Here is a 24,335-nt window from a genome sequence, read left to right as displayed (position 1 = left end):
CTCAGCTGTTTTCCCAAACACAGGAGTCAGAAGCTGTTTGTAAAGCCTTGAGGTGCTGACTCTTTGACTGGGACAAACTCCAGTGCCACCAGGGCCCCAGAGGGACGTTGCCCCAGTGAATGTAGGGCCACGTACCACAAAAGGGCACTGCGTGTCCCAGGCAGGCACTTGGACACCTCACACCACCTCCACAGGGATGGTTTTCTGCCCACTTTTCCTGCTCGTGATGCTCAGTGACCCCAAAGTCACCCTTCCCCTTGGGGTGGCTTTGCAAGCTGGGGAGCAAAGGAGAAGATGGTTCCTGGAAAATCCCAGCGGGTTTTGCAATGCCTCCCACACAGAGGATGTTCCCCAGAGCCCTTCAGGGATCCTGAACTGCAGTGACACCCTCCCGGAGTCAAATGAGCAATGGGAGATCAGTGTCAGGATTAGAGAGACATCCTCAGCAGTCCCCATCCCAGGACAAACTCATTCTCTTGGCACAGCCAGGGAGAAGCCCTCAGTGAGCACAGCTCCCTAATATTTCCATTACACAACGTTCACTGTCCCAGATTTGGTGCAATTTGGCCCGTTTCACACACACAAAAGCACCTCAGGGATGCCTGAAGGTTCTGCCCTGCTTTCAGCCCCTCACACACATCTCTTCTCTGCTTCTACACAAGATCCCACAGCATCATCCCAAAACAGCCAAGAGCCAGTGATGGCACTGAGTGGGGAGACACCAAACCACCACTGGGTGACACGACTGTCACCTCCCAGAGGCTGCACCCCAGGGGATAAAAACTCTCCCATCCCCAACAGGAACCAAACTGGAGGGAAGTGTGGAGCAGCAATCAGATATGTTCTGTGCTCAGCAGTCAACTGCAGACACAAGGCAGAACAGGTCAGACCTGTCACCTCCCAGAGCTGCTCTTTTCAGCAGCAGAACCCCCCACTCAAAACTCGCCCTCCAGCAGTTTCCACCACTTCTGTCTGTTTGTTTTTTTCCACCCAGCAGTGAAATCAGGCAGCTTTAGTTTTTAATCCCCTTAATTAGGGGTGTGCAGCAGCCTTCATTCCTTAATTACATCCATTGACACATCTGATGCAACACATTTACAAACAACCATTTTCACTGGAGATGGCTTTGAATCAAAATTGCCGTCATTCCCACACTGGCTGCGCTGTGTCACCAGCGGGGAGAAGACACAACACGACGTTCTGGATGCTTTAACAAGACACACAGCTTGGGAATGCCATTTTCATTAAATAATCACCTGTTTCTTTGGCAGGGTTCAGGAGAAACCCCCGGCAGTCTGAGGCAGCAGAGTGGGAGCGCAGCTATTGGAAGTTTACAGCAAAAAAGCGACCATCCCTTTCAGGCAATCCTCTCACTATTGTCCCATGCATTTCAGGCAATCCTCTCACTGTTGTCCCGTGGGATCAAGGAGTGATATTTCAGTGCCTAACCCGGTGATTTTGGTCCATCACCATTCCAAAGCTCTGTTAACGGGGTGCTTAATTTCAGCTGCTCAGCTGCCAGGAATCCCTTGGATCCTCTGGGAGAGCAAACACCCAGCGAGCATCTTATCAGCCCCACTTCTGCTGCAGAACCAAACTAATGACGCTGACACCTCCAGCCTGCCCACAGAGCCACGACAGAGTTATCCCCCAGGGAGCCTGGGCTCACTCCTGCCTTGAATTAGTGCCCCAATCCCATCCGGATGCACTAATGGCTCACCAGGACACAGCAGCTGAGCTCCAGCCTGGCCTATCAGCAGTAGGAAATAGTGAGCAGGATATTAAACACCATCTTGGGGGGAAGGGTGAGCACTGATTTAAAAAATGGGATGGAAGGTAAGATGGTGTTGTGAGGTTTCAGTGCTGGAGACCCAAGTAAGGATCCACGTTGGTGCTCACAGCTCAGCTCCCGCCATCAGCCCAGGGTCGCTGCCATCATTTGCATGGAGGAAATGTGCACAAACATCGCTTTCTTCAGACTACAGAAAGGAAAAGGAAGTTGTGTTCACGCTCAGCACTGCAGGGAGGGGTCAGAAACACATTTTGCACCCACATCCAGGGGCTGTTTGCTCATATTTTCGGTTGCCGCCCTCCTTTCTGCGCTGGATGGGTTGGTGTGGGAGGGTGTTGTGGGTTGTGATTTCACTGAACAAACAGCAGCAATGCCACGTTTCACCAGCTCTCAAGAGGTATTTTTTACTTCTTCAACGCCCACCTTTGCCACCCAGCACACCAGGCCAGTGCTAGTGCTGAGTCTCAGCCTGGTGCTCCTGGATGGTCCTCGTGTTTGTGAACAAAACACTGCAGCACCTTCCCCTCCAGCCACACCTAATCCTGCTGATCCAAACAGCTCCACCCAGGAGCTCCATGGACAACATGCACTAAAGGCATGTCTCCCACCCTCCTGTCCAGCTGCACTTCATCTCTCTGCCTTCCACCACCCCTCGATCCCCTCCTACCTTCTCTCCCCACTTCCAGGGGCTGCCCACGATCCTCACCCACTTTCCCTCGAATCTTCTCCCTTTCATCCTGCATTAAACATCACACTGGGAGAAGCTTAACATCCCCAAGGGCACTAAAGGGAGCCTGGGCATGGAGACAGGTGGACATGAGAAACTGGGGCAGCACTTGGAAGTTGTAAATCAGCTTTCCCCACTCTCACCAGTGTCGGCACACACCTGCCATGGCACAGCCAGGACACTGCTGGCCACCAACCAGCTGAGAAGACAACAGCAAACACCTCCCAACTGTTTAAACACTGCAATATTTGAATATAAGTGAAAAGCCATTAAAGACCAAGCATTTCCTTTAGTAGGGATAAAGCATATGCAGAAAACATCAGCTGGTTTAAATCTCTCCCTGTTAAAATAAATCATAGCTGAGGATAGTGGTGCTTTCTGGATAAGCTACTGGCCTTGTGTACACAATTTAGCATCCCATTGATACTTATTTTGTGAGTTAGGTCTCAAAATAATCCTTACTCTATTGAAAGTGTGTGCCTGTGTGTGTGCACACCCTCCCCCCGACAATATAACGGTGGGAAGAACAACCACATGTTTTTTTGGAGAAGCTTTGCTTATTTTTCCCTTTTTTATATTTAAAACCCAGTTGTGCAATTGCCTCACGCACAGCTGAAGCCTCATTGAGCCCAACAGTGCTTCATCCAGCTGGAAGCTCTGCAGACTCACAGGGTCCCGGGTATTTATGAAGTACCAAAACCAACAGAAAATTAAGAATAAACCATGTCACCCTCAGTGTTTCGGACTCGAAAACTACTGGTCTTGCCCAGCACCCAGGACTGAAGACTAAATGGAGAGCCCCAGCTAAAACTGTGCTGCTGAAGGGCTGCGAGTCCCACAGTCACCATTCCAGACAAGTGAGCCGCTCTTTTCACCGTGCTGCTGACAGCAGGAGCCACACAACAATATTGCTGAAACCCACATTCATGCAGCACAAGGGAATAAAATGCCACACAAATCCTCTTTTCTGCAAGCTCTGGTGATATCATTGTTCGGGTTAAAACTGCCATGAGGAGACCCTTCAAACGAGGCCAGGGGGAAAGAGTGGAGAGAGCAAAAAGCATCAGTGAGCTCACCCAGGCGCCCCGGCCAGGCGGCTCCTGCCAAACCAGCTCTTTGCTCCTCCAATAAATACATCCTTAAACCACCTCCTCTGCACCTTCCTTCAGGTTCTCCTTCTATATACCTGAGCTGAAGGTAAATGGTGGCCTGTTCCTCTGTAAGATGAAAACAATGAACGTGCACACAAGGTCTGAGGGGGCTCAGCTCGCTCCGAGGCACCTCCTCGACGGTGCAAGCCGTGACCAGGGCATGAGGAAAACGAGAGCAGAGAAAATGCCACACCAGCTGCAGAAAGCAGGTTGGTTTTTGCAGCCCTCGCAGTGGCAAGATGTGTGGTTTAAGAACAAAAAGCAAAAACAAGACAGAAACAAATGCAACGAGCTGGTCTCCGTTCAGGACACCACCGCACAGCCTGAGCTTGCTCCAGCTCCCCAACTAAACAAGCCGCAAAAACTCTTTTGAAGTGACCTACAACTCCAAAACAAGAACATTTCATTCTCTTGCTTAAAAAATATCTGCCTTACCGGGTTGTGCCCCCTCTTCAGCACCCGGGGAAGGAGGAGAGGACCTGCCCTGCTCTGCTCCGCACGCTCCGGATCGCTGCCTTTGCTCTGGAGCGCCTGCGTGGAGCGCAGACCTCGCTCGTGCCACCCCTCACTGCCATGTGGATTTGCTGTTTCCCAGGAGTTCTACCTGCTGACACTACAACTGCAAGCCTGTTTGGTTTATTTAACCATGCTCCTGCTCTTAAGCTACCATCCAATTACTGCTCCCAATTACTCGGCGCTCAAGAGCCGACGTTAATTACAGAGCACCCTGCGCACGAGGCTGCTGCCGGCTGCGCTGCACGGGGCTTCAAACCTGCTGGCATCCAGGACCAGCCTCTCCTCTGGGGGAAGAAACACAGATTCCTGGTCTCAGTGGTGGAATAATAGCCCTGAGCATGAAGAGGAGGTTTGGTGAAACAGCAGAAGGTCACTGCAGCCTCACCGCCCAGATCTCAGCAGCCTCCGGGATCCCCCCGGTATCCATAGCACTAAATATCTGTTTTCTCCTTTGGGATTCAACAAAACACAGCAGCAGTTCAGGACTGGGGTTGTTAACTCAGGGGATGTGGGGCACACATCAGTAACAGCAGCCAGTGCTGTATAAATGCAAGTGAGTTCTAAGTGCCTTTGGAAAACCAGCCAAAAACAGGAGGATGGAGACCCCAAACTCCCCAAAATACAGAAAAAACACCTGAAAAAACATTGCCCTCCAAGCACAGGTCACTTTATACCACGACTTGAGCTTTTCAGGCATTGACACCGGACCTGGAAGGCTAAGACCCAAAACAACTCCCTGTGGCAGAGCCCTGGGACACGGGAGCACAGCATGAGCCTTCGGGAACGGCACGGAACGACCCTCTGCAGCTGGCAGAGCCTTCCCAGACACACTGGCATCTGCAGGCAGCAGTGCAAGAAGTTATTTTGCAACTCACATTGCTCAGATTTAATAATCCCCCTGGTGAAAGACATCCTCCTGTAGGACTTTGAGAAAGATCCCGTAAACTCTGGCCTCTTCTTTTCCTTTCTACAAATAGATCCCTATTGCACAACGCAGTGCCACTGTGTGAAACAGCGACGTGCCAGAAGGAAATAGCACTTCACCACGATTAGCTACTCATTTTTTATCAAATGTTAGATTTTTTTTTGCTCAAAGTGTGCGTTTTAACTTGTGTGGTGTGGTGCACTTTCACCAACAGCAATGCAGAACTCAGTCTTGACAACAGCAGGGAAGAGACTTCTACATACAAGAGGAAAAATAAAAAGGGGAATAACTCCAGTAGGGCTTGGAGATCCCACTGCAGCATCAAGAGGGAATGCTGCAGTGGCATGAACTGCTCCCATAAGGAATGTGCCTGCACAGGGACACAGAGAGATGTCCCATGCCTGGAACTGCATCAGTCGAGTCCTGTGGGGCAGCAGAACGTGCCTCTCTAACCCACAATATATTTCATATTAAGGGCAGCAATTAACTCAATTAGTGGTCACCCAGCGAGCTGCTATGTTACAGAAGGAGTTCATTTTAGGCAGCAAACCCAACTTCCAGCATGGCTGGAAACAGGAAGATGCTGCACAAGCACAAACGTGCTGGTGCCATTGGGAAATCGGGAATGGCTCCTGCTGCAGGTGGCTGATCCCAAACACTGCATTAATGCCAGATGGGTGGATCTCGGATTTCAGACGAAACACACACATCTCCATTTACAGTGATTCAACCCAAAAAGACAGTCCTCCTACTAAAATGCAAGTGCCACATCCATTTTTCCCCACAGTAAGTGCAGATCACACATATGATCACTGCAAAAGCCATAAGGGACCGTGCCGGGTACCACACTGGCTCATTACTTGTGTGACAAATTATCAACTTGAAAATCAAATATCTGCACAGCTCCAAGCTGAATTTTTTTCCAATTTGCATTTTTTTCCAATTTGCATTTAAAAAAAAAAAATTATAATTCACTGCTTGGAGCAGCAAAGATATATTTTTCTTTAAAACACGGCAACAAATTTCAAGCATATTTCCCAAAGCACCATCAAAGAGCTCATTGCTGCCGATACCAAGAGGTCTGGATCTTTTTGTGTCTGGAAATCAACCTTTAATTTTAAGCTTGTGCAAAGCCTGGGGTTCTCCCAGGTTGTTTTCAACAAACTTGCCCCATCCTGAGCTCTAATGACTCATCTCCAGACATCTCTGACTCGCAGCACCTGAACTGCTGCACCCATGAAACACCTTGTGACTAGGCAAAACCACAGTCCATGGGTGGGAAAGCAAGGCAAGGAGATTAACTTGGGAAAAACAGACAAAAACTGCACGTTCCCCAGTTGGTGTTTCCTCTGGAGATGTGGAACTGAGCGACTGCTGGGTTTGGCTGACGCTCGGCGTCGTGGGGTGCAGCCAAAATCCCAAATGCTGTTGCTCCATTAGCAAAGCTCTGATGATGTTTTCCAACAGAGAGGCTTGTGATTTTCCCCTCTCCACTTGTTTTCTGTAAATGTCTCAAAATATTTTCTCAGGGAGTGTTTCTGCTGACGGGAATTCAGGGGGAAAAACAGGAGCAGACCCCTTGAGGTGACACAGGAACAACCCACCCACAAACCTCCTGCTTCAAGAGGTGCACAGCTGCAGCTCCACTTGATGTCTCCTCCCCACAACCAGCTCGAAAATTTATTAGAACAGGTGTTTTTAATGAAAAAACAAGTGTTCTTCACCTAAACCAAGACGTTTTTCTAGCGGCAAAGCTCAAGCGCTGCAAAAGTTACAATTAATCAAAGCTTAGTTTCGGTATAACTCACCACTCCTGGGTTTTCTGCCACAGTCAGAAGCTTCAGAAGGTTACACTGTTTCCAAAACAAGCACAATCTAGCTACAATTTTCCAGTTTATTTTACAGTTAATACATCAAAAGGGCAGAGTTCTTTTGTTTCCTTACAATTGTATTTTCAAAGGCCCAGGCAAGGAGCTGCACAGGAACTGAGGGCTTTTCGCATCTGCTCCTACCACAGGAGTGATTTACAGCTGCTTGTGCTGAGAGATCACAAGAAATGGTTAATGTACAACCACTCCCCCCAGCAAACAGAGCCAACCCTGTAATCAGGGTTGGTACCTCAACGAGACACCGATGAGCTCCGTGCACACCTTGCAACCTGCAGGGTGCTGGCACCTGCTCCCTCACTTGTGTTTGCAGGGAACCTTATCACTGGCACACATGTAGCTCAGATGCTTCAAAAAAGTACAAAAAAAAAAGTTTAATTCCACCCTATTTGCATATGTTGTATATAATGCAAGGTATGTGCACCCCTAGATCGCTGGCCTGTGTTGGGATCAGCACTGCGTGGATCAAACCCCACCTGTGCCACAACCAGGCTCGTGCTGGAGAGTCCAGTTCAACTATAAAAAAAAAAATAAACCTGCAAGAAAAGCGTCACAGTGAAATACCAAATTTCCCTGTAACTGCAAGTCTCCTTTCTTTGCCCAACTCATCCCTCACGTCCATTATCTACTTCCATTCCTCCCTGGCGGATCCAGCTCCCCCCAGCTCTCCCTCTCGATTCATCGTGCCAGGGGAACTCCTTTTTTAATAAACCACACGTCTGCAAAAGGAATATCACCGTTTGTCATCACCGGGGCACGCGAAGAGAGTCAACCATCATTTTTAAATAAGCCAAGAGCAGCGGCTGCAAAACACGAACCACTAACGCTGTCCCTGCCACTGCTGGTTTTCCCACTGGCATCTGATGGGGGTTTGCAGGTGGGAGCAAGAGCACCTGAACCAGGAAGAGGAATATTTCCACACCGGTGTCCCAAAACTGAGGGGATGGGAGACACCAGCTACTCGAAGCACCTCGCTTCAGAACAAAATAAAACAGAAAAAAAACTTGCTCCAGTGCGCAAGAGCGAGGGGAAAAAAGGTGATTTTTGACATGAACACACTCAGGCACTGCAAGTCCCTTCAGGTCTTGTTATCAAGGGGATATTCAAACCTCAGTGAGGACCCCAAACCTCACTGCAGAGAGAGATGTCCTGCACAAGGATGGGCACACCAGCTGCTCTGACCTCATCAGGCAACCCCAGCTTTATTCCACCATTTCCCGGGGGAGGGAAGGGAAGTGCAGAGACAGGCGGGAGCAAACAAACTGATACAGCCGCCCATAAACAAAGGAAGTGTTTTCTGAAGGCGGCATCGAGGTGGAACAGGATGGAAATAACAGAAGCAGCAGTTACAACAACAACAACAACAACAAAAAGCTCCAGGAGAAGTCTGAAGAAACTATTTCTTCCAACAACACACGCTGGAAGAGGTATCAGAAGAATTCAGCACGTGACCATTTCCCTGCTACCCTTCCCATGTTGATGGAGTTGCTCTCACTGCAGATAAACCCCCTTTTCCAGGGTCTATCCTGTGCCTGTCCCCTACAATATTAAATTATTATTCAGAACCCCCTGGAGAATGAAGCCAGCTCATCTGTGTGATTAAGTCAGCAAACCCATGTGTCTGCAAGAGCTCTTTTCCATCATGTTTAAACACCCAGGAGGGGCCTGGCTGCACACGAAAATCCACAGAAAAGCAACGTATATCTACCCCGCAATTTTTCCCTCCCAAAATACTTCCTCTTCCTAGTTGTTCCCCCTCTCCAAGAAACTGTAGGGATCCTTAAACCTTTGTGACTAGAGCTATGTACAAACACTGAAAATGGGCATTTGCAGCTGGACTCCTCCCCAGACCCTAAACACTTCCAGCTTGTCCCAGGTGAAAGTTATCCCAGCAGCTGGACCAGGCAGCCCACACCAGGTTTACCACGTTGCTACTGGATGTGCTTATTCACCAAGACTCTCAGGAGCTGCTCACCACACACACTCACTCTCAAGTTGGCAGTGGGAGATAAAAGAGCAGCGATATCGGCATCGGCCACCGGCACCGACCCCAGGAGGGATGGAGGGACGTGGATGCAGTGCTGCTGTTCCCTGGGATGGAGGAACACCAGGGAAGTGCCTGGTATTCACCCCACCTGGTTTCTCACTGCTCAAATTTTAATACTGGCCACTGAATCCTAAAAGCTCTGTTTTCTTGCATGGAACGTGCCCCCTTCCTCCTGCAAGCAGCTTGGGAACACATCCTCTGCCTGTGTCAGGGCATGTTTACAAGATAAATGGACTTTCTATTACCTCTGCACACTTACACACACTCACACTGGAGAAAGAGAGATGCTGGTTAGGTGACTTTTTTTTTTTAACTTCATACCAACAACCCCCCCACAACTTTAACCCACAATTTCCATCTTGCCTGTCAATCACCGCCAGCCAACAGTTGCAAAACAGGTACTTGGGACAGAAAAATTTGGCCTAATGCTGGATTTCAAGACTTTTCAGACAAAAATAAGCAGCTGAGTTTTCATTTACATGAAGAACAGGAAAGAGCTCCCTTGTCCAGAGAGGGTGGTAGCTCATCACTGCTCTTTTCCAAGGGGCTGCATCCCTGGAGGATCCCACCAGCTCGTGTCTGATGTGCAGGTCAAGGTGACACTGCCTGGATATGTGTCCTTACAAGCAGGACTAGAACACCATGTGCACACAGAACACAGAATTTAAAGGACAGACCAGTTTTTGTTCGGGGATTCAAGGGGGGTTTTTTGTCAGACTGCAAAATGCCACCCTGAGCTGCCTCTGCATCTCTTATATTCTATTACATTGGTTGTAGAACTCCCTTACCCATTGTTTCAGAACTGGAAGGCAGCAGCAAGGCAGGGCTGCAGGAGAAATATTTCCTGGCTAGGGCAGCTAAACCGGACCTGAAAGATCATTACCCTTCCATGAACCAGCCCCTGCCCAGTGACAAATGACTCCTAAAACTCCCCAGGAATGGTCACCAGCTGCATGTTTCTCATTTTCTGAGTGCCTGGCTCGAGGCACCGCGGGCAGCTCACGGAGGCAGAAACCGGGGCTGGAACATGAAACGTTTCAAAGGGATAAAACCAAACCACCCTTCGAGCTGTCCCAGAGCATCCAGCCCCATCTCACCAGAGAATTGCAAAGAGCAGCTCACGCTTTTTTTGATCCATTTGCACACAGGCACCACGGATGAAGCCGGGCGGGAATTATTAATCCCGTCTTCGGAGCAGAGTTTGAATAGCGGGGAATAAAATACAGCCCGAGGCCCTGGACACAATGGGATGGGACTGTCCCCCCTTACATCCAGCTCGCTCTTATGTTCAGTGATACACAAGCCCCGGGGGGGGAAAAGTCCATATGGAATCACGCCCTGAGCCTGCTCCAGCACGGGAAGGCGGGAGGTGCTGCGGGACCAGCAGCAGCACGCGCCATCTTCCACCTCCAAGGGTTTGGCTCTGCAATTCTACTATAAAGCCACGTGAGCAGCTTAGTTATTTATTTAACTAAAAGCTTTTAATTATCTCTCTCTCACACGCGCGCGTTACGTGGGGCGGGGAAGGGGGGGAATAATCAGCCTACAACCGGTGACCCGTGGGTTCAAAGGAATTGTGGTTTTCACAGAAACAGCTAACTAGCCCAGTTCTTCTCCTGCTGCTTCCAAACAGTGTCCCCATTCCCAAGCTCCAGCCACGGTGTGTTTGCTGCAGTTACAACTCGGGCTGAGCTGATCCCGTGTGAGTAGGACTCGGTTTGGGCAGAGCGAAGCTCCTCCCCAGGTCTGGGCTCCAAGGTTTCCTCAGGAGGGTCATTCCACGGTGTGACCCTGTTGGAAAGCCAGGCTGACATCCCATGGCACTCACACTCACCAGCAGATGGACTGGGCTGCTCCCCAAAAATGTGTGTGTGGGAGGGAAGCACCCAAGGACGGAGCTCTCCCATCACCCCAAGGAGAAACAGCTCCCGGAGCTGCTCTTCTTCCCACAGCTTTCAGGCTCTCCACTGAGACCAGGGAGGTACAACATCCTCAGTCCCCTCCAAAAGCACCAGAGTTCAAGTGCTGTGAGGCTTTATAAATTATAAATCACAACCCACTGCTGTCGATGTTTGCTCTGAGCACAGCAGCTAAAGCAGGCTGGCATGGGAATTTGTTTAAAAAGCCCAGATCAGAAACGCAGCAGGGTCTGCAGGAGCGTGCCCTGGAAGAGCACAATTGCCTGAACACACCCCCCAAACCCACACAATTTTCCTCTCTGTGGAACTGCTTTTAAAAAAAAAAAAAAAAAAGAGAGATTTAGTTCATCTACATGGAGAAATTAAAAGCATTTGCTTTTAATACACAATGTGAGGGGAATTACAAAAGCAAAAATTCACATAAACAGAAAAACAAGCGTAAACAACCGACTGAAGGTAAAGAAACTAATAATATTAATCTGGATTAAGTACAAGCCATGAACATTCCTACCTAATCCATCTGATGGGCAGAGATAAATCCCTGCTATGCAGCATCCTACAGCTCTTTGCAACTTAAGGAACCACAATACTGATCAAAACAGTAGTAGATGAGACATATAAAGAGAAATCTTTACGTACAGCCCTCTGCTTAATCTACACAGGATTACAGCAAAAGCCAAGCACCAAGAAAGCAGAACAACCATTGCAAAAGATCCCCGGGCCCAGGGTGCAATTTCCACTCCCGATGCAAAGCTCTCTGGAGCTTCCCCAGAGAGATGCAGGACAGCAACAAAACACAGCTTGGAGCCTGAGCAACCTGAGCAGCTGCCATTTCTTAACGCTCCAGGAAAGTTGCACAGGGAGAGCCACGGGCAGGGAGAAGCCAGGAGTTCAAAAGCACAAAGTCAGGTTGATGGTAGGAAATGATTTGCATCCATGGGGCTGCTGCAGGGCCCTCAGACTCCCCTATTAAAGCAACACCTCTGATTCATCACAGCTTATTCCCAGGGATGTAAAAGCAGCTCCAGCAAGTCCAGGCACTGACCCAGTGAGGCACATCAACACAAGCCAAGCTTCAGCTCCCCACAGCAGCCCCACACATGCCTCCATCCACAGCAGGAATGGGAAGCTCCCACTGGGAGCAGGGATCCCTCACTCAGGCACCTGGGGAGAGTCAGAGCTTTCCCACCCACCATGGGCACAAGATCTCTGAGGATCACTGACTTCTCAGGCTTCTTCCAAGAAATAGGTGCACTATGGCAGTAAGGGGCTGAAAAAAACCCGCTCTGCAGTGGAACTGGTACTGACAAATGAAGAGCCTCTCAGCACACACTCCTCACTGGAGAACACAAGGAAAGGTGTTTGAGGAGAAACTCCTGGCCAAATGCTGTGGACACACAGTCAACACCTCCACTGAACTGCCCCGAGGATGAACAGCAGGAGGTTCTCTTGCTGACCCCAAAAATCCAAGATTCCTTTGAGATGCTAAATAACCCCTGGTGAAAACACAGCACAGAGCCACTACTTTCAATCAGCAACCCTCTGTACACACAACTTTATTCCAGCACATTACACACCACATTCACATCATCATCATCCTGCCATCAACATATCAAAGCACACGGAGCATCCCGACATCCCTGCAAGCCACCCCGGCACAGCAACACTTTGATGGCTAATGAATGAATTTGTAGGGGTGGTTGGCTGCTCACTGGAGAAGCCAGGTCCCCACCTCCCATCCATTCTAATATCTGCTCGACAAGCAGTAAATGGGGCGTCGGGAGAGACATGTTTTACCACTTTTTGAAAATCAAACGCTGTCAAGTGAAAAATCCCGTGGCCGCTCATGCGGAGCGCGGGCAGTTGGCAGGGAGATGCCAGAGCCAGGAGCTGTGGGTTTGGAGTATCACTGTCTGAAGCATTTTTTTTTAGGCTTTGGGAACATACAGTGTTTGGAAACAGGTCGAGAATGGTCCTCCCTCCTCGGGAGTGTTGCTTTCCCTGCGAACGCTTTGTGTCTGATAATCTTACTTGTTTTAAATTGCAATTGGGTGATCAGACGAAAACACAGGTAATTTCCATTCTCCTAATCTAAACTGATAGAGGAAATAACAAATGTGTTTATGTTAGGGGAAAAATAATCATCCTTCTCTCTGTTTCATAAGGCTCTAATTGAGTTTTCACGGTAAGGAGCGCTATGTTTATCCCGATATTTACCTTCCACAGCAGATTACGTTTGTCCATGGGAATCCTAGAAAATCCTCACCTTCTTTATTAAGGCCATGGCAGCAGAGATATGCAAAGGACCCCACTGCCTTTTGAATCACACCCAATGCTCCAAATCATCCCAGAAACATAGCTGAGGATGCCAGGGGCTGGCACGGTGTAAAATATAAACACCAAGTGTGTCAGCACCACTGACACGAGACACACACCGCGAGCAGGACAGCCCTCAACAACCACCACAACGCTGCAGGAAAAGCTTCAAGTCATTAAAAATACGGTTGGACCAGCCATTAAAAAAGGAAAAAATCCCTACTTTGGACCTCCTTAAAGCAGCAAAGGGAGCAGCAACACACAAGTCAGCTTATTGTGAAAGGGACTGCACTCCGCGGCACCAGGGCATCCCCCCTGCATCCCCCATCCAGACCAGGAGTGTCCTCCACCCCCTGAGACCTTACAGAGATTATTTTTACATTCAGCAACTCTACTGCGAGTAAGAACAATCACTAATTCAAAGACCATCCCTCCAGATCTACCAAACCAAGGCAAATGAAACCCAGCGTGTTTTGAAGGCTTAAGATACTAAATAGAAAGAGCGAGGTAAGGCAAAAATTGAGCTTGTGGTGCTTCTCAGAAATAAGATTTTCATGGAATAGTTTGCGTTGGAAGGGACCTATTTTGCTTTGCTTCTCCACTACCTTAATTAAATTATAACACACAGAAATATAACCGAACCAGCACAACACCTGCCCCAGGATTTGGACCATCTCTAAGACATTTTCTCTTTGCTGCCAAGCATGCAATTCTTGAATAACCATTTACACACCCCCAGCAGGGAGGGCCGTCGGCCCCTGCCCAAAACCACCCCCTCCAAACCACACACAGCCCTCTGGGCACACAAAGGGGGAGCAAGTTCCGCTTCCCCAAGAAACACAGAAGAGAGGGCCTGGGACACTTGCAGCCACGGCACTCACAGAGGTGGTCGAGGTGAATTTTAACTCATTCCAGACCCTTTGGAGCTGTTTTCATTGCGAACGGTGCCCCTCTGGAGATGGGAAAATAAAAATATGCCTTGGCGGAAAATCCCGTTAGCTGGAGAGTGTCGCTTCCCAGCCGGCTGAGGTGTTTTCCTGAGCTGGAATTCAGAGGGAAGTGGGATGCACGGCCGGGAAAGAGCCTTCACCTGGCTGGTGGTGCCAGACCACGGCACCCACATTTGTCCCACGGGTGCGTGAGCAGGGTTCACAGAGCCCAGAGCAATTCCCCGCCAGCCCTTCCCCGCCATGTCTCCTTCCTCCTCCTCCTCCTCCTCCTGGACAATGGACTCCGGGCAGAGCTGGGGACTCCGGCTCGGCCACGGCAGCCCCCAGGCACCCCCTGCCCCAGTGAGTGGGTGCCGGCTCCCCTGCGCTGTCCCCATCCTGCTATCCCTGTCTCTTGGCTCCTGCGGGATCTGCCTCGGGCTGAGCCTCAGCCTTTCGGCTTCCAGTTCTCCATGACACACGGAGGGAAGCGCTCACACATGAGCCGTGCACACACACACAGAGTGCAAACACGGATACGCGGTGCACACACACAGTGCAAACATACACCACGCACAGACACACCGTGCACACACACAGAGCGCAAACCCGCCGTGCAAACACAGATACACCACGCAAAGACACACATACACCGCGCAAACACCCGGTGTGCACACACACACACAGTACACACGCGTGTAGTGCAAACATGCCATGCAAACACAGATACACCGTGCGAACACCCACCTGGTGCAAACACACCAGGCACACACACACACACACACACAGAGCCCGCAGCAGCCGCGCCGCACACCCCCCGTGCCCAACACACACACGCGCGGTGCCCGTGCAGACCACGCGTGCATCCTCCAGCACCCCACGCACCGCATCCTTTACCCGCACAGGGGCTCGGAGCTCAGACAGTGCGAACACAGACACACAGACACACAGACACACAGACACACACACACACACACAGACACACAGACACACACACACACACACACAGACACACAGACACACACACACACGCACAGACACGCGCACAGACACACGCACCCGGTGCGGACACAGACGCACCTCTCGCACTCGCACCCCGCGCACAACCGCACACGCGCACGCACACGTGCCCACCCGCGCAGGGGGCCGCCCCGCACCGCCCCGCCGCCGGCGGACAGGCGGACACGCCGACAGACACACGGACCCGCCGCGCCAAGGCCGCGCGCGCTCCCGCGCAGCACTTACCCGGCCGCCCCCGCGCGGGCGCGCGCGGCGCCCGCCGCCCCTCTCTCACGCCGGGCCCCGCAGAGCCCCGCGCTGCGGTGCCGGGCCCCTCACCCCGGGGGCCGTGCCGTGCCGTGCCGTGCCGTGCCGTGCCCAGCCCAGCCCCGCCGCTTCTCTTCTCCTCTCGCCGCGCTCCCCGTCCGGCTCCGCCGCTCTGCGCCCGCCGCCGCCCGCCCGCGGCTCTGCCCCCCCAGCCCCGCGCGGCCCCGCCTCTCCCCCCCCACAACACTGTAGTAAGTTCTCATTGGTCCGGGGCGGTGGGCGGGGCGCCGGCGCCGCCTCGCCATTGGCCGAGGGGAACCCGCGGCCGGCGGGGCGGACGGGGGGAGCGGGCGCGCGCCCCCTCATGGTTCCCCCCTCCTTCCCTTCACGTTTCCCTCCCGCGGGCGGCCCTGAGGGACCGCCCGGTCCCGCCTCGCTCAGCCCCGCCACAAACGCACCCCTGCGAGGGGAGGCTGAAATGATGCCGACGACACCCCCCCCCCGGTAAACCGATGGTGGAGGGGGGGGGGCGATGGTTTGGCGCCGCACGGCACCGGTAGGAACGGGGCAAGGAGGGGCCCTGCCCGCCGGTACCACTCCCCCTCCCTGCCTGACCTAGATTTTAAATACAGTTCGCTGTCTCCCAGAGAAAGTTGTAGCCCAGCTCTGCAGGGAGACCCGGGGGAGACGAACGAAGGGGGGGGGCGGGATGAAGAAATGAGCGGGGGCGTTGGGGTGTTCTTTAGGCTATTACTATATTCTTTAATCCTTTCTTTTTTTTTTTTTTAAGCATAAGGCCATTCAGGTACTGCCTCAGTCCGTGGATGGCGAGCCAAAAAAAAATAGCGATAATTGAAATGGGGAGCACTTGGTCAACAAGAAATCCCCCCCCAGGAGCCCGGCACAGCCCCGCCGAGGAGCCAGACCTGCCCCTGCTCTGCAATCCCGCACCTATGGCAAGGACTGGCTTTTCCCCACCCACAGCCAAATTGTAATCGGTTATTTTTCTCAACCAGAGCTGTCCAGCTCTCCCTGCTACGTACATCAGAGCAAAACGCTGCCCAGCACCATCAGCACTCCCGTGGGCTGCTGCCATCCTGCCCAGCTCGGGGGGCCAAACCCCCCTCAAACATTTGCACAGTCCCAAAGGACGCTTGGCACCGAGGCATCTCTGTTTGTTTCCCGAAGAGAATTAAGCTCTCAGGCACATTATTCTGCTTGGATTAAGAGCAACCGCCCTGCCTCTTCATCAGCAGATAATACCCCGGGCTGATGCACACCCTGGCTGGGACAGCTCCATCCTCATGCTGAGCCCTCACTGGTACTGACCTAGCAAGGACCACTCACACTGAGGGCACTTGTGCTAAATGGGAGCTAAAACCCCTCAATTTTCTGAAAAATTGACATGCTCCTTGCAGCTGTTTACCCCTTCTCCTTTATATGTCTAGGACACTCAACTCAAAAAGAATGGGGCAGCTCCCCTTTGCCTCAGTGTTGAGACTGCTTGGAAAAAAGCTCCTTAAATGAGAGGGAAGACAGGTGTTTTCGCCTCAAATCTGGACTATCTGGTGGTTTCCTTGGACCCAGCTGAGCACATCTGATTAAAAGACACAAGCTGGGAAAGGTCTGGCGGCTGCAAGTTGCTGCTCCTACACTGGGGAGAGGCAGTTCCCTTGAAACGTGCCCTGAAGCTGACTTCACTCCCCACAGCAATAAATTAACACGTTTTAATAGCCTGGGCTGTGCACAGGAGGAGCCTCTGATGTTTGGTGCTGACCCACCACAACTGCTGCTGCTCACCCAGGGGTGGGCTGAAAACAGATGAGAAACACGAGCCCAAAGGGCTTGGAGGAGAAAACCACCCAGCCAAGAAAACACAATTTTTGGATGGCAGCAACTTCTTGCAATTAAGAAAAAAACAAGCAAACAAACCCACATCACTTCATCATCAGCTGGTTGCAGATTAAGTGGAGGAGAGACCAGGGCAACAAAAACTTCGCATCAAAGCAGTGATTTAACACCACACAGCGCATCATCCACTGCACTGGGATCACCAGATGATCCCCAACTCCATCTGCCAGCAGCTGAGACCAGAGAGCAGCAGCATTCTGAGCCATTATTTCCCAGGTGAAGCATTTATCCACAGGGAGCACACTAGTGCAAGCTACAGACACGCTGTGCACGAGGGCAAAGGATGCTGCTGACACCTCTCCAGGCCCCAAACAAATGGCTGAGAGCTCGAGTGGAAGGAGGAGCTTCAAAGCTAAAGAAAGAGAAACTAAAAAGTTGGGCTATCAGGTATGAAAAGAGGAACTTGGTCTGTGCCTTGAGAGCACCTGGAAAATGCTCTGTTGGGGCAGGGGGATTTAAGCCAAAGCTCCTTTTGTAGGAAGCAGACAATAAGGATAAAAAGGAGGGAAAAAAAAACCCAAAACCACCATTATTGTGCACAGGGAAATACACCCATCACCACCACACTTCTGTAAGCCACTGACTTAGCTTCTAACCTTTTCCCTCCTACACAGCCCCAAACTGACCTCTGAAATCCCATAGGAAGTAATGGAAATGTCTTAAATTCTTCCCTATAAGAACAGTTTGCCCCATGCCAAGCCTGGATTGCAAATATTTAAAGAACTCTCCCAGTTACAGCTGGTTTAAGTTGCTTTACAGGAGTCATTTAGAGACTGGGAATTATTTTAGTAAATCAGGATTTCGTGGTATTCTGCTGCTGGATATAGGAATAAGGAGAGGAATTACATCCATTTTAGGCACGTGTTTGGGGTCGCTGAGGCAGAGGTTGGTCCTTGCAAGCTGAGAGGCCACTGGGAGCGCTCAGATCCTGAGGGATTCGGTCAGTGCAAGTCAACTGGGTCAGGGAGGACGATGCCAAACCCTGCCCTCTGCCTGGTTCACGTGCAGGCACTCACAAGCAGCTCAGCAGGACACACTGGAGCATCCTAAGAGCATCCAGACAGTAGATTAAATCCAGCCCAAGTAAGTTCTTCAGAGAACAAATCCTCTGAGAGGTGATCCAGCGCTCTGCAGGTGCCGCAGGATGCCCTACTGGTAGGATTTGTTGTAAAGCAGGGCTCCCAGTTTACCCCAGTGCCAGGGAACGCCGTGCCAGGGGCATTACTGGCACAACAATCAAAGGCACAGAGCTCTCCTCGCTTCTCCAGCGAGGAATCCCCAGTCTAAACAAAGCAACTGTGCATCACGGTGCTCCCTCCCCCAGAGCAAGCAGGATTTAAAGTGAAGAGGAATACTCGGGATTATGCCAAATTCTAGGAAAACAAAGGAATTAAGCTGGTCAGGCAAATCCTTTATCCACTCCTGCTCCCCATGAGCTGGCTGGGGCTGTGTGATGCACACGTGTGTGAACACACAACAGGCACACTCCGTTCCTGTGCCACGTTCACGCACTTTGCACACAAGTGACAGTCCCCAGCGCAGCAGCAGCCATTTCACAAGAGCAAACAAGGTGGGAGGAGAGCAGGTGGCTCAGTTTTGCCAGCTCCTGGCCCTCTGCCCCTGGCTCCTCTTCCCAGTTTTGCTGTCACCGTCAGCAGTGCTGATCTGGCCGGGAGCAGAAGGCCAGGATGAGGAGGAAAGGAAACTGCCCTTGGACTTCTCAGGCTTTGTGTCCCTTTGACACAGTGATCTAGAACTAAGATATTCCAGGTAAATGATTCACCTAGAAGGAAGGGATGCCTCAGCTAATGCTGCATTTCTCCTGTGTCCACCCCTCTCTCCAGCACAGAATTCACTCCTGAAAACACCTCTGAACTGCAAACTCGTGGAGTTTTCACAAAGGACTAGAACGCTCTGCACTGCTTTGCTACAACATGTGCTTGCACAGTGAAGCCAACCTGGAACATCCACACTCACCTGGCTCTGTATCAACTCTTAATCAAAGATTAAATCTAGTCCAGCCTGATACAACACTCTCCAAAACCAAGAATCGATTCATTGTTGAGGAGTTATTAAAGAGCCAAGCAGCACCCTCTGTAGTTAAAGAGAATGAGTGATTTGGGCATTGGAATCACACTTGGCATCAGGGCAGTCTGCCTCAAGTTTTGCTAAATCCAAGCTGCCTTTTCCATCCTTTTCAGTGTGGTTTTCTACTGGAGAGTTTTCCTTTGTTGGCTGTAATTCGTGTCCTTTGAAGGCCACTGATGCTAAACTAAAACTCTGCATCCTCCCCTGCGGGCAGAAGAATCCATTTTTTGGGCCATTAGGTCTTTTTGGTACTGGGCTGGCTCACGGGGATCCCTTTTGGGAAGATGGGGAAAGCAGAGGGTATGGCAGGGAACTAAGTCTGCCCACCCAGGAATTCCCATCCCACCCAAAATCTGGTAAATTGATGCAAAAAGCTCCCACCGTGGGTTTCACCAGTTTGCATGGAGTTGATGTTCACCTGAATCAGTGTCTTGCAGCACAGCAGACGAGCTCCAAGAAGAAAGAGGAATAAAGCAGATGAAGAGGAGCTTCAGCTCTCTGCAGGCTGTGTGCCAGTGCAGGGAAGAACAGCTCCCTGGAAAGTCAGCTTTGTTCCAGGGCTTAGAGTCAGTGTGTAAAGCACATTTCTGCCAAGATGCACCACTGTAGATTAGAGGGGGAGGTCAGCTGCAGCCTGCAGGAGCCATTGTTCACATGGAGAATATTTCTACACTGGCAGAGAAATACTTTTCCTCTCAAGCATGGGTAGGAAGTGTCAAACGTGCAAGTGGCTGCACCTAACGGATCGAGAAAGGGCTTAAAAAATCCTGGAGAGTAAATGACAGGTGATGCTGTGAATGCAGGTAGTGCAGGCTCAGGGAAAGGCAGAATCAGTGTGGCACAAGCCTGAGCTCCAGAAACAACCCCAGGAATGGACTGAACCATGGAAAGAGCCACTGCAGAAGCCACAGCCTGTCCCACAGCACACCGACCTCCACCACCTTGAGAGCTCACCCTGCTTCCATTAGCTTACTAGGATTTCATCCCCTGCTGTCTCAGTGGAAAGATGACACAACTAAAACCAGAGGAGAGGGTTTGACTGCCTCCCCCTCACTAAGGAATTCCAGGAGATGCTGTGGGAATTCCCTGTGTTTGGGCAGCGGGAGGAAGTTGAAGCCCTTGCACCAGCTTCCTAAACCAAGCAGGACCAGGCAGGCTGGCCAGAGAGGCAGCTGTCCCTTCGGCGGGGGACAAGCTCGGCTATGCAGCCTTTGTTGAAATGAACCCAAAAATGACAGTGAGTGCCACCTAGGGACCAGCGCTCGGCAGGGAGGCAGCTGAGCCACACAGACAGACCGTGTCGAGGCTGATTTCCTCCTTGCATGGACGAGGAGTCAAACTGCAGCCAGGAGAGGCTCTGGACCACTGACATAACCCCAGGTGGGTGAGTTTTGAACAGCAGCTTCTCCCCAGAAAGGCACCAGTTCAGTGAAGGAGATTTGACTCCATATTGTTGTGCTGTTGTGTGGGCACAGTGCATCCCTTGGCTTCAAAATACTCAGAGCTCTTTGGTTTAGGGAAGGGCATTTTCTAGATCAGGGTTTATTTAGGACCAGTGTGTACCTAGCAGTAAGTCAGAAGTGGATACTTGGCAGAGAGCCCTTGGGTTTGCACTAACACATCCCATGTAATCCAAATTCACCCAAGCCATGGACCCAGCATTAGTCAACAGACAGCAGTTTGTCATTGAGGGCTAGACCTGCACATCAGCAAGGGACACCTGGCAAGACCTAACACTTATTTAATTAAAACTTGACCCAAATACAACTTTTAAGCAGAGCTCCCTTATTTCTTCCACAAATATGAGCTGAAGCTCTGAACCACCTTCTTCAGCTCTGCCTCCCCTGCCTGACCCCTCTTTGGACCTTGCAGGGTTTGTCTTGAGCTACTCAACTGGATCAGACTTGTCACCCCAAGGTGTCCCTGCCTAGGGATGATCCCAAAACCTTATAGGCACAGCCCAGAGTCTGTGCCAGTCTGCCCAGAGGCATTTCTGCAGGTGCACAGTGATTAACTGGTGCACATTTCCATATCACAAATTACAAAAAAAAAAAAAAAAAAAAAAAAAGAAGAAAAAGACCTCAGCTTGCTTGAAATGCAGCATATTAACCTTTGAAACTGGCAGTCATGGATACCAGCTTCAAAAAGATTAATATCAATAGGACAAAATCCCAGAGGATAGCATCCCATTGCTGCTGGTTTTTCTGGAGCCAAAAATAAGGCATTTTTAGCTTTATTTATTTCTTTATCTTTCTATCCTATTCTATAAAGAATATATTTATAGACAGAATCCAAGTACTGGAGGAGGGCAAGGGGAATGAGAAGTTGCCAAGGAGAGCTGTGGGTATGGATGGAGCAATGGGAAGGCAAGGGCAGGAGTCCTGCTGCCATTGTCACAGCTAATTTCCAAGACTCTGAAAAAAGGTCTGTTACCGAAATAAATAATAACTCTGCTAGTTTAGGGGGTTCTGCAGGTCCACTGAGGCTGCACAACAGTAAATCCTTGGAGCAGGAGATGCAGCAGCAGCTTGGAGATGCTGATCTTACCCTGCACTCGGCGCAGACTGCGTCAGAAACAAAGCTAATAATCATTAAGCTGCCATCTTTTATTTCTAATTATTTGTCTCCACAGCAGGGTTTCTTCAACCATCAAGCAAAAGGGAAGCAAGTCTCAAAGGAGTAACTGTTTTGAAGCGGGCTCGCAGCTGCCACGGCATGAATGGCTCTCCAAGAACAGTAGCAACTGCTCCGCAGTGCCCACGGAGCTGGGAGGGAAAGCATCTCTGTTTGGGCTGGTTTTCAATGTCGGTTTTTAGGTCAACTAAAACAGCCTTTCTTATGCAATAGAAAGCTCACTTGCTTTGGGGTTTTTGCTTTCATTTAATTAGATGGTAATTCCGAGGGCAGCACCGCTATTCTGAACCCCACAATGAGAACTGTTTCGCTGCCTTACAAAGCAACAAAGTGAAAACACTGAGCTAAGCCGGCCCTAGAACTTGACACCGCATTGGGAGTCTGATGGTCTCTTCTGAGGGGGTGGGACAAGTGAAAGGGACACCCTGCTGCCGCATTTCTATAGACTCATTTAGGTTGGAAAAGCCCTCCAAGATCATGGAGTCCAACCATTCCCCCAGCACTGCCAAGGCCACCACGAACCCATGTCCCCAAGTGCCACATCCACATGGCTTTTAAATCCCTCCAGGGGTGGGGACTCCACCATTGCCCTGGGCAGCTGTGCCAGGGCTGGACATCCCTTTCCATGAAAAATTTTCCCAGTATCCAACTTGAACCTCCCCTGGCACAACTTGAGGCCGTTTCCACTTGTCCCATCCCTTGTTCCCTGGGAGCAGAGCCCGACCCCCCCCCAGCTCCCCCCTCCTGTCAGGGGGTTGCAGAGCCAGAAGGTCCCGCCTGAGCCTCCTTTCCTCCAGGCTGAGCCCCCCCAGCTGCTCCTGCTGCTCCAGCCCCTTCCCCAGCTCCATTCCCTTCCCTGGACACCTCCAGCCCCTCAGTGTCTTCCTTCTCATGAGGGGCCCAGAACTGACCCCAGGTTTCAGGGTTTGGCCTCAGCAGTGCCCAGCACAGGGGGACAGTCACTGCTCTGGTCCTGTGGCCACACCATGGCTGGTACAAGCCAGGTGCCCTTGGCCTCCTTGGCCACCTGGGCTCATGTTCAGCTGCTGCTGACCATCGGGAGAGGTCGAAGCAGAAAATCTCACTGAGAGGCGCAAAAGCAGGAGATCTCATTTGTTCTTCCTCCCTGAGTCACGTGTAAACAAGAATTAAGGGGAGACCCAAGTTCACAACACAACAACAAGCTGCTCAAGGGCTCCATGAAGCAATGCCATTCTCCAGGTGACACAGGAGTTACAGGATAGAAAGAAACAACTTCGTGTACAGGTGAACTTTAAGATCATAACACGTGTCTCCCAGTCACCAGTGCCAACGTATGGAAAGACATATCCCAGCCACAGCCCATGAATGCACACACTGCACTCACCACCACAGACAGGCTTGGATTTCTTGACAGGCTTTAAATAATGGCAACATATGTGAACCTCAGCTTGAAGGTCAAGAGCAAAACCCCCAACAGAGGCTCTTCCTGCATCTTCAGCATTTTCCTTCACGGTTGCTGCCCTGCAGCTACTCACAGCTTCCCTTGGGGGAAGCTGCTGGTGTGGTACTCTCAGGACTGATGCCCAACACTTATCAGGTCAGGAGGAGAGATTCTGTTACTACAGCTCCTGTGCATTTTATGTTTACCTATGAGATGAGCCAGGCTTAAAGATGGAGAAGCAATCTGAGCCTGCTGTTTTTGCTGCTGGGTGAAGGTCAGGACTGTCCCTGAGCCAGTGAAACTGTACCACACCACCTTGATCTTTGTCACCACTAACAAGGTACCACTTGGCTTTCTGGTCCTCTGACCAAGATTCACACCAGGCCTTCAGCAAGCAGCAAATCTCATCTCGTAGCAGGGTCAAAACCCCCAAAGCCTGTAACAAGGAGGAGCATCAAAATGCAGCTCTCTGCCCTCTGTGTGGCATGTGGAAGACAACAAAAGTCACAGTGAGACTGCTCTGGGGAGAGCAAACCAGGGATTGTCCAGGTTATAAGCATTCCCCAAGGAAGAAATTCACCCGTGAGCAGAGACTTGTCACACAGCCATAACCAGATGGGCCACTGTCCTGGGGGTCTGCTCAGGCATCGAGGATGAAAACCTGCTCCAGACCATGCTGGCACAGCTACAGCCACTGTGCTGGTACAGGTTTGCCTCTCACTGACCCACCCTGACTCTCACACAAGTGCTTTGCTCCACATCAGAGCTCGCAGGACTTTCCATGCAGAGGAGTTTTATTCTGCTT

General features: G+C 51.0%; 1 protein-coding gene and 1 long non-coding RNA gene across 48 annotated transcripts in view; one reads left to right on the top strand and one right to left on the bottom strand.

Annotated features, from left to right (window-relative positions):
- EPB41 (erythrocyte membrane protein band 4.1) overlaps nt 1-24,335 on the bottom strand; it is a 95,246-nt gene that overhangs the window by 60,345 nt on the left and 10,566 nt on the right. Inside the window, exon 1 of one of the 47 annotated variants that reach the window (XM_051807093.1) lies at nt 13,181-13,190. The exons of the other annotated variants lie outside the window; for them this stretch is intronic. The gene's annotated coding sequence lies outside the window, so the exon portion shown is untranslated. Of the gene's footprint in view, nt 1-13,180; nt 13,191-24,335 lie in introns of those variants that run through there. 47 annotated transcript variants of the gene reach the window in all.
- On the top strand, nt 15,797-22,814 carry LOC127479817 (uncharacterized). The gene is made up of 3 exons (XR_007907673.1): nt 15,797-15,978; nt 16,265-20,853; nt 22,106-22,814. It is a non-coding gene; the product is annotated as an uncharacterized LOC127479817 (long non-coding RNA).

The sequence above is a fragment of the Manacus candei genome, unplaced genomic scaffold, assembly GCF_025592945.1.
Source record: "Manacus candei isolate 608988 ecotype Guabito, Panama unplaced genomic scaffold, ASM2559294v1 h1tg000070l, whole genome shotgun sequence".
NCBI lineage: Eukaryota > Metazoa > Chordata > Aves > Passeriformes > Pipridae > Manacus > Manacus candei.
Note: the sequence above shows the minus strand (reverse complement) of the source record. Positions and strands in the feature narration are given on the sequence as shown.